The following is a 16,599-nucleotide window of genomic DNA, read 5'->3' on the forward strand; positions in this document are numbered from 1 at the left end:
AGGGCAGGAATTATCTCTTGTTCAGTATCTTGTGCCCAGCTTGGCATATACAAGTAGGTGTTAAGATTTTGATTGAATGAATGAATAAATACTATGTTAATGTAACAGAGATAGGGTCTTGGCTTATCATTAGGTCTTAGCTAAATGAAGATAGCACTTGGTCCTAATCATTTTTCACATGGGACAATTCTTACTCTCCTAAGTAATACTGGTACTCACTGAATTTCTGTTCTGCCATCAGAAATGCAAGTTAATTACGCAGATTGCATCTCTTTACATTCTGGACAATTAACTTGCAAACTGGTATAAATTCTAGTCTTCTTATCTCATTGCTAAAGGATAAAAGAAGGCTTTGTCTCATTTTGCAGAAAGAGATGAAAACACAGAGCTGTTTCCCTTCCACCCTGAGCTATAGCTTTGGGCTGGGTCCAATGCCACATAGCTGGATCCCAAGCCTGGGGCTTCCCTGCCTGAAGCAAGACGGAGAGGTGCCATGGGAGTCCGTTGGAAACTCAGCTGTGGAGGCTTAAGGTTCCACGTACAGGCTCCCAAGACTCCCGCACATATGCTCAATTATCTGCAGTTAGGGCCTGGCTTTCCAAACTGGCACATGAACAAACAGGGCTCCTGGTCCTTAGGGCACAAGAAAACTATTATAGAGTTGAAAGCAAAGCATGTAAGTGATGAGGCCCCAGATTTGAGAAATTACAGGCTTGGACATCTACAGGAACCATTTTAAAGATAAACAGAAGAGAGGAGGAGCTTGTTTGTGTCTTTATCTCCATAGACCAAGTAGGGACAGCCAGATTGCAGTAGCTGGGGAAAAGGTGTGTCCAGGCTTGTAACTTAATATGACTTTCTTCAATGCCCTGAGACAGTCCATGGAATCTAAGTAGGAAGGCAGATGGAGTAGGGGGAAAAGTGAGGAAAGCTTGCAGTTGAGTTACACGTTGCCTTGGAGGCATTGCACATCATCTGAGCACAATTTACTCCCAGTTACATCAGACCTTCTTTTCCACCCACTTCTGGGCAGCTTCCGAATGTGCCCTAGCATTGCAGATTCATTAGCACAGGGGTTCAGACTTGCTTTTAGCCTTAGCAGAGAAAGAAGATGTTCTTCTGTAAGTAATTTCTTTAAATTTAGAAGACTTTCTGACCCAGAATCTTATTTCCCAAAAGAAAAGAAAGAAGAGAAGCACAGCCTCAAAGGGTTTGGAAAGCTTATCGTGTTGGAAGACAGATATTCGTTCCTCTTGACTAATTTTTACAATCCTCTTGTTGGGGGAGGAGGAAGGAGGGGAATGGACCTCAGGGGTGGGGAGTCAGGACAAAAGGGAGTAGATACTCCAGCCAGCCCCCATTCCCCTTGAGATAAACTGGGGGGCTGATGTCAACATTGGCAAATGACTGTAGCATCTTGCTTTCATCCAGACAATCTGCAAAGAGCTGTGTGCAATTCGTTTCATGCCCTCTTCACAGCTAGCTGAGAGGTCAGTCAGGTGGCATCATTACCCCACAATGAGCTGCTCCTCCTCTCTGCCTCCAGAGCACACAGCTCATGTTGCCCCCAGAGCACTGATCAGATTGTGTCCTGGCCACTCTTTCTAAAGTGTTCACGTGGGGTTTGGGCATTGTCTCTATTTCAGAGGACTCGGGAAGACCTAAACTTTCATCTGCCAAGCCCATTCCCTCCCGCCTGATTCCCTGAGAGAGATGTACAAATAAGTGATAATGGGTGAGAAACCAAAGGCTCACTTCATTTTCAGCCAAGTTCCTTTCAGACTGCGGCACTGGGATGAGCCTCTGTGCCTCAGTGGGGCCTCTCTGGATCCCTAAACATAAATGTAGTTTTGAACCCCAAATGAAAAGCCTGTTCATTTGTGAAAAAACAGAAAAGAGAGCCAGAGGCTCCATTCTAGTGGTGCAAACTCTGTCTTTCTCTCAAACCTTCCCCAAGGGAGACAGCAGAATTGGGTGTGTCCACAGCTGAAGTGCAGGAAGCAGGAGGAATCAGACAGGTGTGCCCAAATGAAACCCTGTAAAACCTGTAGCCCCACCCTGTAGCAGATGGAACCCAGTTTGTGTCCTGGAAGCTGGCTCTCGGTGGGGCGGGGGGCAGGGTTAGTATAGGTGAAGGTAGGGGGCTGCTTCTCTGCAGATGTGCATTATTCTGTCTCCCTCAGTGTACTAGCCTATGAGCTTTCTGAGGACAGGCACTGGGTCTTAAGTATCACTGAAGCTCCAGCCCACTTTCTAACACACTGTGCAGCACAGAGCAGGCTCAGGAGACATTACTCGGTGTTAAAAGGAGATGGGGCTCAGAGATGTCAGGTGACTTGCTCAGATTCTGCGGCTAGCAAGTGGCTGCTAAGTGGGACTCAGGTTTTTAAATTGTGTGATTTCCTTACATTATGCTTCTCTGCTGTATGACATCTCTCCTGAACAGGCAGAAATGCATCCAAATGGAGCCTGGCTGGGGTTCATGACTCCTGCAAACACCCTGACATGGAAAGCAAACTTTTTGTGTGTTGATTTCTGAAGAGAGGCTCAGTGGTTTTCAATACATTCTCGAAGAAGTTTGGCACCTAAGGAGAAGTTAAGAACCAGTCTTTCAGGAGAATGCATTGGGATCTACTCTAAATAAAATGCATAGTGCCTATGTGCTGTAGGCACTAAATTAGGATCAGCCGCCTTTCCGCTTTTCTGAAAGTGAGGCAGCAGCAAACGGATGGAAGCCCAATGACCACATCGCATCCTCACCTTTGGAAGGTGTCTAGCTTGGAGTTTCAAATTAGAAAGAGAATTGACTCATGTGGGAGCATATTTTCTCTAACCTGAAAAAAATAAAGAATATCAATTTCAGCCCCAATATATCTGTCAAGTGAAAATGGATGAAACTATCATGAAGATGATTGCGAGACAGATACGCCCAGGCACCAATACCCACTAATAACCATATTACCTTAGAGGATTGAAACTTCAACATGGCCAGATTTTAAGGCGCCATTACATCACCAAACCTGAGCTGGAGAAACAACAATAAAAAAGAGCTGGTCATGTTAAAATTATGACCAAAAGAGGTTTTCTTTCAAAATTTGTTCTATTGTTTGGAGTGGTGGTCAGAGAAGAATGTTGACGGGCAGGAAATAGGAGGAAGGCCTTCTATGATTTTGTGAATTTTTGTATTTATTACTTAGCTCCTGTATTAGCCAGGATAAGGTTGAGTATGCTACTGGAATAATCCCCAAATCTCAGGGGATTAAAGACACAAAACTTGGTTGCTGCCATATTACATGTCTACCATTGGCCATGAGGGGCCTCTGCTCTTTGTAATTGCTGAAGGTCCCAGGCTGACGACGTAGCCATCATTTTATGACACCACTAGCTTCACACGTGGTTTCAGAGTTGACTTTGGCAAGGTAATTGCTGCCCATATTCCACTGGCCAAGCAAGCCACATGGCCACACTTAGCCTCAAGGGGACATGGGATATGCACTTCTCATGTACCTAGAAGTGAGCCTGACTCAGGCATCCTTTCTATCCTGAATTGAGTTTTAAAAAGTCATGTGGAAGCCGGGCGTGGTGGCTCAAGCCTGTAATCCCAGCACTTTGGGAGGCCGAGGCGGGTGGATCACGAGGTCGAGAGATCGAGACCATCCTGGTCAACATGGTGAAACCCCGTCTCTACTAAAAAGTGCAAAAAATTAGCTGGGCATGGTGGCACGTGCCTGTAATCCCAGCTACTCAGGAGGCTGAGGCAGGAGAATTGCCTGAGCCCAGGAGGCGGAGGTTGCGGTGAGCCGAGATCGTGCCATTGCACTCCAGCCTGGGTAACAAGGGCGAAACTCCGTCTCAAAAAAAAAAAAAAAAAAAAAAAAAAAAAGTCATGTGGAATAGCAAGAAAAAAAAAAAAAACCCAAACAGTATTTCTGCACTTCATCACAATAACCATTTTCTATCTGATCTGGAGTTGAATAATAAATATTTACAATAGAAAGTTAACACTGCCTGTATAAAGGGCTCGGATCTAAGATCTATGGAAAGGGCCGGGCGCGGTAGCTCAAGCCTGTAATCCCAGCACTTTGGGAGGCTGAGGCGGGTGGATCACGAGGTCAAGAGATCGAGACCATCCTGGTCAACATGGTGAAACCCCGTCTCTACTAAAAATACTAAAAATTAGCTGGGCATGGTGGCGAGTGCCTGTAATCCCAGCTACTCAGGAGGCTGAGGCAGGAGAATTGCCTGAACCCAGAAGGCGGAGGTTGTGGTGAGCCAAGATAGCGCCATTGCACTCCAGCCTGGGTAACAAGAGCGAAACTCCGTCTCGGAAAAAAAAAAAAAAAAAAAAAAAAGATCTATGGAAAGAATATGTTTAAGAAGAATTTACAGACACATGCCTCCAATTAGTCAGGAATAGACCTTATGAGAAAGCATATTGGTGACGACTCACCTTAAGTTAGTTCTGGTTGAGTGAAAAATGAAAATGCTCAAGCTGTACTTGTCACAGTGAGATGTGTGACCACAGAACCCACAGTCAGAGTTTCTGAGGCATTTTCAACATGCGAAATTACATAAGGTTGAAAGCATAGTTACTCTGTAAGACAGGTAATTTAGCACTTGTTGGTCACTTTCAGACCATCAGCGAACCCCTTTAAAAGGTCAAGGTGCTGTGTTTGTTTGTATAACAAGCGATATTGGAAGTGATACTGAAAATTGGAATGACACAGAGAAAATTACCATGGGCCCTGTGCAAGGATAACACACAAACTTCCAAAGCATTTAATACTTTGGTGCAAGATGAAAAATGTTCTGTGGATGGGTGGTGGTGGTGATTGCACATCAGTGTAAATCAACTTAATCCCACTTAACTGTACACAGAAAAATGTTTATGATAGTAAATTTTATGGTTTATGTATTTTGCCATATTCAAAAATGTAAAATATCTCACTCATTTTTATATTGTTCGCATTGAACTGATAGTATTTTGGATACATTCATTAAATAAAATATATTTATTAGCATTTTTTAAAAGCCAGAATGTTGCCTAAACCAAATTGGGGCAGATGTCTACTGTTGCTGTCACAGGCTGCATTTTACAATATTTATTTCTGTTTATCTAAAGGGCAGATGATAACTATCCAGTAATAATACATTTTATTGGCCCGGCGCAGTGGCTCACACCTGTAATCCCAGCACTTGGGAGGCCGAGGCGGGTGGATCATGAGGTCAGGAGTTTGAGACCAGCCTGACCAACATGGTGAAACCCCATCTCTACTAAAAATACAAAAATTAGCTGGGTGTGGTGGCACATGCCTGTAATCCCAGCTATTCAGGCAGCTGAGGCAGGAGAATTGCTTGAACCCAAGGGGCGGAGGTTGCAGTGGGCCGAGATCGCACCACTGCACTCCAGCCTGGGTGACAAAGTGAAACTCTGTCTCAAAAAAAGAGTAATAATATTTTATTTTGAACACCAAACGCATATCGAGCACAGGACTAATCATTGCAGATGTAGTAACACACTTATGCCTTATAAAAACATTGATGGGGTTATTATCTCCATATTACAGATGAAGAAACACAGCCCTTACAAAGTTGATGGGCTGGATATGGTGGCTCACACCTATAATCCCAGCACTTTGGGAAGCTCGGGTGGGCTGATCATTTGAGATCAGGAGTTTGAAACCAGCCTGGCCAACATGGTGAAACTCTGTCTCTACTAAAAATCCAAAAATCAACTGGGCGTAGTGGTGGGCACCTATAATCCCAGCTACTCAGGAGGCTGAAGCTGGAGAATTCCTTGAGCCCAGGAGGCAGACATTGCTGTAAACAGAGATTGCGCCACTGCACTCTAGTCTGGGCGACCTGAGACTCCATCTCAAAAACAAACAAACAAAAAGAAATTGACTGATTAAAGGTCACATGGCTGATAAGGGCCAGGAAACAAACCCAGGCCAGTTGGCTCCAAAACCTGCTGGGTAAATTGAGGTTACCCATAAAAACAGGAACAAATGGCAGCCGTGAACTCAGGGCCTTGGGCAGTGGCTAGAATGGTGGCTGGACCAACCAAGGGGAGACAAAGCTGAAGTCCCAGAAGATGTGCATCTGTGTAAGCCAGTCTTGGTTACAAGGGAAGACACCCTAGCCATATTGTCAGGAATGGAAGACAGATAAAAAGAGCAAGGAAAAGCTTAAGCCCAAATGAAAGATTTAGGGAACATGTTGTTTATCTACTCCTTTTCTGGAGGAATCCTGCCCTCCAGGGCTGCAGGATCAGTGAGCATTTGCAGCACCCTTTCCTGTGAGTTCCAGGTGGTGCCTGTCCCTGGCTGTGGGATTTCCTCTTCACGTCTGCAGGCTTGGTGGAAAAGTCACCTGCTGAGGGCAAGTGTCCCGGGTGGTGCAGTCTACCATTAGTTAGTGAGTCCATTCAATGCAGAGGAGCCAGTGGACCTGGTGATACTCACAGGCTACCCCTTCAACCACTGGCTGATAGAGGTGGCGAGAACAATAATAGCTTTGGTGAACAACCCACACAGGACTGGGAAAAGCTGGGATTGAGAGAACTCACACCTGCCTACACCCCGCACGTGCTCCCTCTCCAGCCCTGCCTGCGCTCCTCCTGAAACACAGTTCCCCAGGTAACCACATACTCACTCCCTCACCTCACTCAGGTTGTTTTTCTTTTCAAAGATGCCTTCCTTAGCCACTGAATTTAATTTGATCCTCTATCTTCAACCTGCATCCCTATCTCTGTCATGCCTGCTCTTTTTTTCCCTAACGTACATTTCAGTCATGTATTTGCTTGTTGCCCTTCTCCTCCTGCTAGAATGTCAGCTCCGCAAGGACAGGGCTTTTTGTCTATTGTGTTTACTACTGTAATCCCAGTGCCTAGAACAGGGCCTGTAGAATGAATGAATGGTGATATGCATTGTCTAGCACAGAGCTGAGCCCTAAACTAAGTACTTAAATATTTCCATCCCTAATTTTTCCACTGAGCTGCAAACGTAGAGTAGTTTCAACTGCCAATCTGACAACCTCACTTGGCTAAGAAGAATGACAAACTAACCTGGCCCTGGGGAAACTCTGACTGGTACTGACCTTCTTCCCCTAATATCCGACTTGATCTCCCTTATCTCACTTAAGTTTCCATCATCCACCCAGACACCTCACCAAAAATCTAAGCATCATCCTTAATTCCTTTCCTTCCCATTCACTCCCATCCAATCCATCAGCGAACCTGCTGGCTTTATCTCCAAGATGAATTCCTGCTGTGTCAACTTCGCCTTATCTCCAGAAACTATTCCAGTCCAAGCCCAGACATCAGAATTTCCTACCTGGGTTATGCATACTCTATTAATTATTCTTTTTGCACTCATGTCCTCCTATAAACTCTACCCTATAAAGCACACAGGATGATCTTTTACAATGCAAAGTAGATGATGTCACTTCCCTGTGAAAAATTCCTCCCAGGGTCACCACTGAATGTAGACTAAGATTTAGTCTCTTTCTTTGGTTTCCAATGTCCCACACGGCTGGCTCTGCCTCTCAGATAAACTCATCTGCTACCACACACTGGATCACTTACCCTCCTATGCCCTATACTCCCCAGCATGTCCTCAGAGCAAGTCAAGCTCATTCCTGCTTAGGAACCTTGGCCCCTGCCCTTTCCACTACCTGGACAGCTGTGTTTCCACATCTTCACAAAGCGTCTTCCTATCTTCACAATGCACTTTCGCAATGCTTCATATCAAATGGTACGTCCCCATCTAAATCCTATCACCTACCCCCTGGCCATTCTTTATCAAATCATCGTATTCTGTATCTTTGTTTCTTAGATTTTTAGCATGTGTTACTATCTGAAATTACCAGGTAGATTTGTTTACTTTTTAATTTTTCTCCTCCTGCCCAATCCCACCCTAGGTAGCATGTAAATTTCCTTCCATGTGAGAAAAATCCTTATCTGCATAGTTTACAGTTTGCCACTGGGACCCTAGTGCCTCGCACAGTGCCAGGCTTGTCACGGGTGATCAATGAATATCTGTTATGTAAATGAACTCTTGTTGAGCTAAACAGAACTGCAGTAGTATCCCCATGTAATAGACACTTAGGGATTTAAGTCATTTGCCCAAAGGCATGCAGCCAGTAAATGGCAGAGGAAACTAGGGTTCATAGCTGGGAGCCAGTGGTACCTGGCAGGACGTATTCTCTTGGTAAGGCGAAATTGTCAGGAGCATCTAACCTTAAAGACCTGAGGCTTAGACACGTGCCCAGTCACCTACCAGGCTGGAGCTTCAGAGAGCTAGTGACCAGACAGGGAAGCCTGACCTTGAAGAGTGGGGTACCAAGAGCAGGGGTGTCAAGAGTGAGAGAGTGGGGTACCTTCAGAGACTGGCCAGAGATCTCACTGGATAATTCATAGTGAAGCCCACCACAGGGGTACCAGGTTGGATAAAGGTAGAAATAAATTTGGCCACCAGAGTGAGGATTCCAGGGTAGCACTTCCCACTTCTGAAAGCCTGGCGAACACTGCCTGCTTCCTTGTCTGGCTTTATGGTAGTCATTCTCCTCTCTTTATTTAGAAGGCATCCCAGTCTTATCCTTCTGGGCAATCCATGCTCAGCTAAATTTCCAGCCTTGTGTCTCTTAGTGACACCTGTGTCTTGGCATGACACAAAGAGCCAATATATATTAAGACAGCTCTGTTAGTAAACTGTATGGTGTTTAAGGAGCCAAGTGAAATCAGAACTAATAGTATTATCTGTCTGCTTAGCACATGAATGTAATGGCATAATCTCATACGAGGAGCAAACAGAGAGACAGAGAAAAATCAGTTTAAAGGAATCTTGTTTGACCTCCCCATCATGTGCAACAGCTTCCTGGGTGTTCACATTGCTGGGTTCAAGTCTCCAAAATAGTCAGTAGGCAGAAAGTCTCCTCTGTTTGATAACAGTCCTAGATCTGTCAGTTGAGTTGCCAACCCTAATTTGTAAATTCTCTTCTGTAAAGATTGCACAATTGTGCTCATTTTCTGTTGACTGTGGGCTGGCTAATGGCTGCTAATGAGTCAGCTGCTAAGTGACTCACCACTGCATCAATAACGGAACAGATCCCTTCGTCCCTGAATCTGCTGGAGGAAAATGATGTCTTCCTTTGACAATGTGTCCCTTTTGGCCCCCGCTGAGAACTCATGACCTGATGTATTGTGTAAAGCATCCCATCCTTAAAGAGCCCACTCTAGCAACTCAGTGAAAACCAAGAGGAATATTCCAGGTTTCTGGTGTTTTTCTATTTTTGGTTTTTGTTTTCCTCACTGCAGAATGTTCCCACTTGCATTCTGTTTAGTAAACTAGAAAGTCTCATCTTTCTTCTCGTGTAAGGTGTGCTATTGTTGATGGTATTCTATGAGCTCTGGGTGACTTAAGGTGTGTCAGAATAGACTGGTAGGAGGAAGAGACAATGGCCAGCCTTTGGTGAGGCAGGGTCCGGTTTAAGCCCAGATAAACAGTTGGCACTGGCAGGAAGACAGAAAATCAGGAATCACTGAACAATCAGCTAGCCTTGGGGGGATTTTTCACAATGTAATGGTTACTCAGCAACATAAATGTCCTAAGTGGCCCCCTCTCAAAGAAAACTCAGTACTGCATACACAAACAAACTGGCAACCGTTTAAACAATAGTGCTGTAGGTGTGACAAATAAGATGTTTCACCAGGCACGGCGGCTCACGTCTGTAATCCGAGGACTTTGGGAGGCTGAGGCAGGCTGATCATGAGGTCAGGAGTTCAAGAACAGCCTGACCAATATGGTGAAATCCCATTTCTACTAAAAATACAAAATTTAGCTGGGTGTGGTGGCGGGCACCTGCAATCTTAGCTACCGGGGAGGCTGAGGCAGGAGAATGGCTTGAACTCAGAAGGCGGAGGTTGCATTGAGCCGAGATCACGCCACTGCACTCCAGCCTGGGTGACAGAGCGAGACTCCATCTCAAAAAAGATGTTTCACATAATAAAAGGTATTCTCTAGCAAGGGCCCTTCTCAGTAATTTCAAACGTCATTTGAAGTGTGATTCACACATTTCTCAGGGTCCGCTGGGAACAGGAAATGGGAACAGAGGAACCAGGAGCAGAGAACTCAAGGGAGGCATCAAGTTCTACCTCCAGAATTAGAACGGGAAAGAGAACGGAAAGCTTCAACCCCAGTTGATCCAGGCTGTACATGCTTCAGAACTGCACCAGCCCACTGCATCTGAGATCCCGAGATAAGCTGCCTCTGAACGAGTTAAGAGCCCCCTGCTCCTTCCTTCTTCCATGAGGAGCTACCTAGTACCTGAGTACTGGCTACATACTCTCCAGGGGCAAGTGTGTCTTCAGACTTTCCACCTTCATAGGCACAGTCCAGATCTTGTCGTGTTATTATTACTTCTTTGTTATGGGGCCCTTTGAAATACAGAACCATGCCTCTAGGTTCTAGGACACTGGTCTCTCCCCACTCCCTCTATGCTGGAACAACACTATTGCTGCTGTGACACAGGTTACCCCCTTCTTATGGCCTTACACACTCCCCTTTCCATTCCTTTCATTCCACTCAAGGAATTTTGAAATAAGTGATTTCTAACTAAAATATTCACCTACTTTAATAATTTCACAATAGTAACAAATGACTTGTTAAACATTCCAATGTGTTGCAATGTGGATGTGGAGGATGCCTCTTTTGGAAAAACCAGTGAAACTCAGAGATGTTTGTGACTTGCAGAGATGGTAAGGACACCCAGGCCTGCTGACCCCCACCCAAGTGGCTTGTTCCTGAGCCTCATGGGTTGTACAGGACGCTCAGATTGTGCAGATGCGCAAATGCAGAAGTGGTGATGGACGAGAGCCAGTAGCCTGTACATTTTGTTACATTTTCAGCCTCTGAAAAGTCATTTTTCTGTCTTGTACTTCAGTGTCCTTTCCTTCAATTCCAGGCTGAACACCCTTTCCCTGTCCCTGTGCTTGGCTCTTTGTTCACTGCCTTCTCTGGGGTGAAAGGTTCTCTTCAGCCTTCGTTGGCTTCAAGACCTCGCAGGGGCACACTACTTGCTTTCCGAAGCCATTTCCCACTTCGCATTTTCTGGTGATCTCTCCCATATTTCCTACAGCTATGCCATCTCTATCCCACATTCAAGGCCTTCAAAACGTCCCCGATGTTGTGAAATCATCTTTAAAAATATTATCATGTCCTCTTCCTGGGATATACATTCCTTGAACAGCTATTGAGCCTTATACTATTATTTTTTCTTTTATTAATTATTAATTTACTAATGTATTATTCCAATCTACCAAAGATTTGAGATAGCTTACAAAAATAATATAATCCAAGAAGATAAAATTAGCAGTCAAGATAGTTCATGTGAAAGAGAGAACAGGAAAAGGAGAGGCGTTTTCACATCCCTAGCACCCTATACAGTATCTAATCCTAGAAACTCACTACTTCTTTGTTGCTTCTAGGGAATCTATTGAGAAAACACAAAATCAAAATATTGATCCATTCTATTTGTATATCACTTTACAATTTTGAAAAGATCTTTACATCATGGGGGCTAAGCATTCTTAGAAATATATTTTTGATCTTTATTTTATAAATAAGAAAATTAAGACTCAGAGATGTAAAGTGACTTGACCAAGTTCACTAGCTGTTTAAGGTGGTAAGCTGCCACTGAAACCCAGTTTTCTTGATTGAAAATATAGTGCCCTATCTGCTGGAAGAATAAACTTTATATAAGGATTAAGAGATGTGGGGAATGAGAATATTACTGAAAACCTGCACAGTGGGGTGATGCCAGCCATCCGGGAGAGAGGAAATAATCAGTTATTGGGTGAGGACCTAATGCAGATACCTCATATTTTTTCAAAATCAGGTCCTCTGAGTAAGAACTGATAATCCCTATAGAGGTCATTCATGGAGCAGAATCACAGAGAAACAGAGATGTGCCAGAATGAGACTGAGGGACTGAGGAAGTCTATGAAGAGTGACAGCTTAGGGCCATCAGAAATTCAGGCCATTTATTACCACAAGTTTGTAACCCATTGTCACTATTGGTTTTGGCATTCAATCAATTTTATATTCAATTTTAGAATATAAGAAAGCAATGAAAAGGCTAATCAAAAAAGGCTAACAAAAAACAAACAAACAAACAAAAAAACAATGAAAAGACTACCAAAGGTGCAATCCCTCACAATCCACTCCGAATAAAAGTGAAGTAGAGGCCAGGCGCAGTGGTTCGTGCCTGTAATCCCAGCACTTTGGGAGGCTGAGGCAGGTGGATCACTTCAGGTCAGGAGTTCAAGACCAGCTTGGACAACATGGTGAAACCCTGTCTCTACTAAAATACAACAATTATGGTGATGCATGTCTGTAATCCCAGCTCCTCAGGAGGCTGACGCAGGAGAATCACTTGAACCTGGGAGGAGGGGGTCACAGTGAGCCAAGATCAGGCCACTGCACTCCAGCCTGGGCAACTCAGTAAGACTATCTCAAAAAAAAATAAAAAAGAAACAAAAAAGAAACTAAAGTAGAAAATGTAAGCTGCATCCACGATTTATCAACACGATGTTTTGTTGAAAAAACTATTGCCAGTACCATGAAAGATGTTTCCATCGGTATCTAAAAGAAAGCATTACTGCCAGTATTGGGACAAAGATTTTCATAGTTTGGTGGACACATTTATCTTTCTTTGGGCATTCTCTCTCCTAGTCTTATTAAATGAAGAAATTATCTATTAGCCATGCCTCCAGGCAGACCAAGCTTCCTTTGGAAGCTCTTTAATTCCCTATACCCTGGGAACCCATTGTGTAGCAGGGTAATCATGCACCTGGTACTCCATACAAGCTCCAAACCCTGCCACCATGCTCAAGTCTTGTCTGTCCATGGAGAAGTGGGCCCTAATGCTACCCACGGGACCACAGTGATCATTCTAAAATACAGCTCCTCAGAAAGCTCAGAAGCTCCTTGGGAAATAAAATAACATTTTCGAAACAGTCAAAAAAGTTCTTTTTTGAAATTAGAGTATGATTGGAATTTATTTGAATCAAGATCAGTAGAGTATTAGAAGCTGAATGGAGTGGCATGGGTCATCAGTGAGGGGCATTCTCTAGGAATTTAGAGAACTAGGGGATGAGATCGATAGAAGTTATTAAGAAGGTGGCGTGAAGAAACAGGGGCAGAGGCAGAGCCACCTGTGCTAGGATTCCAGCCCCGTCCTGGCTGTATGTGTGACCTTGGAAATGTTACTTGGCCATTTTGTGCCTCTGTTTCTTGATTAAACACAAATCACAGTTTAATGGCAGTTTCCAAAGAGGTGGCAAAGAGTAGCATGTATTTAGAAAACATTAAAAGACAGGAATATTAAACCAGTGTGGGAGTTAGCTTCTAGTGACAGCTCTGGACTGCTGAAGCACTTATTTTTAGGCTTTCTAAACCTTTGCAATTTATTTCAGGGGATTCAAGGAAAGAGCATGGATTTTCCCAAAGGGATGAAATGAGCTGCAAAGCATGAATCATCACTTGACCTGTGTGATTGTCTCTTCTGACTGTTCAGTTAAGTGTTCCACAGGGCATTTCCTTCCTTCCTGGCAAAGTTTACAGTTTGGGGAGTGGAAGAAACATCAGGGACCTCTTCCAGGAAGATTATTGGGTAACTATGACCAGGTACATCCCAAGGTGATGGCTGCCTCGGGTGGAATGACTAGGTCCTGCATTAGTACGGTGTTACTTGATGAGGATCAAGGGCTCCCAGACAAGCATCTGGGTGGGTGACAGAAGGTGGTAGCCCTCCCTGGAAGTATAACAAGGACATTGGGAAGCTGGGAAATGAATTCCCTATTCTCAGCTAATCAGAGATGGTTCTTTAGGCTCTTCATGGAACTGTCTGCACCCTCGGTTTAACTCTGCATCTTTGTCTGGGTTCCTGAGCTGAAATGGAACCTGCTGGTCCAGCCTACTGCCTATCACCTGCTTACTCAGATGCTTCAACAGAGGAGTCCATGGGACTGGACAAATGCTCATTAACTTGTCAGGACCATAAACAAAGTCATAAAATGGCAGTTCAGACCAGATGAACAGCAACCCTACATAATGCTTCTTATTCTGTATCTATTAGTACAATATGGGTTTTTTTTGTTTTTGTTTTTGTTTGAGACAGAATTTGGCTCTTGTTGCCCAGATTGGAGTGCATTGGTGTGATCTTGGCTCACTGCAACTTCCACCTCACAGGTTCAAGTGATTCTCCTGCCTCAGCCTCCCAAGTAGCTGAGATTACAGACACATGCCACCACGCCCAGCTATTTTTGTATTTTTGGTGGAGATGGGGTTTCACCATGTTGGCCAGGCTGGTCTTGAACTCCTGACCTCAGGTGGTCTGCTCACCTCAGCCTCCCAAAGTGCTGGGATTACAGGCATGAGCCACTGCAATACATATTTCTATTCCTAAATTTCTATATATCACAGAGAAAAATCAAAGCACAACAGAAAAACACAACAAAAAACAATGCAAACAGACAAATAATATAAAGCACTTTCCAAATACTATTTTTCTTACTTCAACCACTGCTGTATTATTTGTCCTCATTGAAATGCTCATTGTTTTTCTTATTTCACTTCAGAATTGTCTCCGTTGGCTAAATTGATAGCTATCACGGCCTCACCTTTTAATAGCTCAATAATTTTGGTCATTCTTAAGAGATATGGGTGCAATGATACATAGACTTTTTAAAGTTATCTAAATTTCTGTTGTGGAAGATTTCATATACTGTGATTTTATTATTATTGCTTGATGAATTTCTTAGCTAAGGAATTATCATCAGATTTCTTTCTCTAATCATGCATCTACGTTTGAAATATCCTGGTATTTTAATCATAGCTCACATTCCTGGAGCCGCATTCTCTTACCCTTCTTTGAGCCATCAGTGAGTGTTGCAATCTCTCCCATCCCAAAACCAGAGCACCTCTGGGGCAAACAAATGTTTTCCCATGTTCTCATGGTGTTCTCAAACGACTTCCTCCCACTCCCTTACATGTGTATAGTTTATTCTTTTTAAAAACTAGTCATCTTGATGTACTAGTTATTAAACTTTTTAATCTTCAGAATTTACCATTTTAATGGTTTCTGCTTTGCTGAAAGCCACATTTCACTGTTATTTTAACATAAGTAAAAGACAGTGGAAGAATTTTTGTCAAATATAACTCAAATATTAATTAAAATTTAGGCAAAAATATCTATTGCAACAAAAATACAGAAATTACATCAAAATGGCAACCACCAGTTTATACCCCATTTATTTTAAGCAAAAAAATTAGTACGTAAAAATTTTAAGATATGGGCCAGCACCCCATGTGGCAATCCATTGTTGTGAGACTTGATTGACATCGCATTACTTTATAATGCTTTGTGGAAATAAATATTAACATACACAAGGCACGATCCCTTCCATTCACTTTTTCCTAAAACTGGTTCTGTGGGTTGCAGCCATTGATTTAGTTAAATTATGTCCCTTATTGCAGTGTTCCTAAGTTCTCTCTCTCTTTTTCCCCTGTCTCTTTCTCTCTTCCTCTTCTGTTTTTCAGGCTTTGGCTTTCTCTCTTTTTCCTTCAATGCAAACACAGTTCTGGAAAAGAACAGCTTGGCTTCACAAAATACATTGTCATTCTTTCTCATTTTTCTTTCTCTTGGGACATACACAATTAGGATTCTAAAAATGTATCACTGTGTACCTCTGCCCATTCAAAATGTCTGAGAATATCAGAGCAAGCTGAACTGCTCATGAGACCCCGCTTAAATGACTTGATATACTGACTGTGACATCTTATTATTTAATTTCCATGTGCTCATATCTTCCCCAGTAGATTGTAACTTTCTGGAGTCTGCAGCCTATTAATCTTTATAAGCGCCTCCCACCCAAAGTGTAACACAATGTTTTACACTTAGATGCTCAGTATGTCTTTATTGAAGGAATAGCTATCCCACTTAGCTGCAATTCTCTTCAAATCCAGGTGGACATTTTCCAGTTTCAAGACCTATATTCTTTGACGCTTTAATCTATAGCCTTTGCCAAATTCTCTCCTTATAAAACAGTGATAAATCAATGTTTCCCCTGCCAATATTTCACTGGAAAACATGATCTAGGTAACGACGGGTTAGCAGGCTGTGTGGGTGTAAGACGCTGCAGCATTTCCCAGCTACTCCCTAGAAAACCTGCTTCAGAGCTCTCCCAGAGTATGCCATTATTACTTCCTTGCCAAAACCTGCTTTCGCTTCTTCATTCTAGAAATTGGAATCATTCTGGATAGGTCGTTAGGCTTATGACCTGGATTCATTATCACCCATCCTACAATTTCATCTAACTGTGATTACATTTTAATTTTTTATCAAAATGACACAGAAACTGTTAAACAAAAACACTGTTTTATTGTAGGACTTATAATAAAAGAGCACTTTTCTATTTCCCAATTCCCACACCTCAAGTGGCATCACTTTTAACTCTCTCAGCTATGTCTTGTAATTTATACCTTGTTATTTCAAAATAGCATCTTGTCTTTGTTCTGAATGCTCTAACAAAATGCCATA

General features: G+C 43.1%; 1 non-coding gene across 1 annotated transcript; it reads left to right on the top strand.

Moving 5' to 3' along the window:
• Positions 1–4,688: 4,688 nt before the first annotated feature.
• Positions 4,689–4,790, top strand: LOC120362112 (U6 spliceosomal RNA). The gene has a single exon (XR_005578107.1). It is a non-coding gene; the product is annotated as a U6 spliceosomal RNA (small nuclear RNA).
• Positions 4,791–16,599: the final 11,809 nt, after the last annotated feature.

The sequence above is a fragment of the Saimiri boliviensis genome, chromosome 14, assembly GCF_048565385.1.
Source record: "Saimiri boliviensis isolate mSaiBol1 chromosome 14, mSaiBol1.pri, whole genome shotgun sequence".
Lineage (NCBI taxonomy): Eukaryota > Metazoa > Chordata > Mammalia > Primates > Cebidae > Saimiri > Saimiri boliviensis.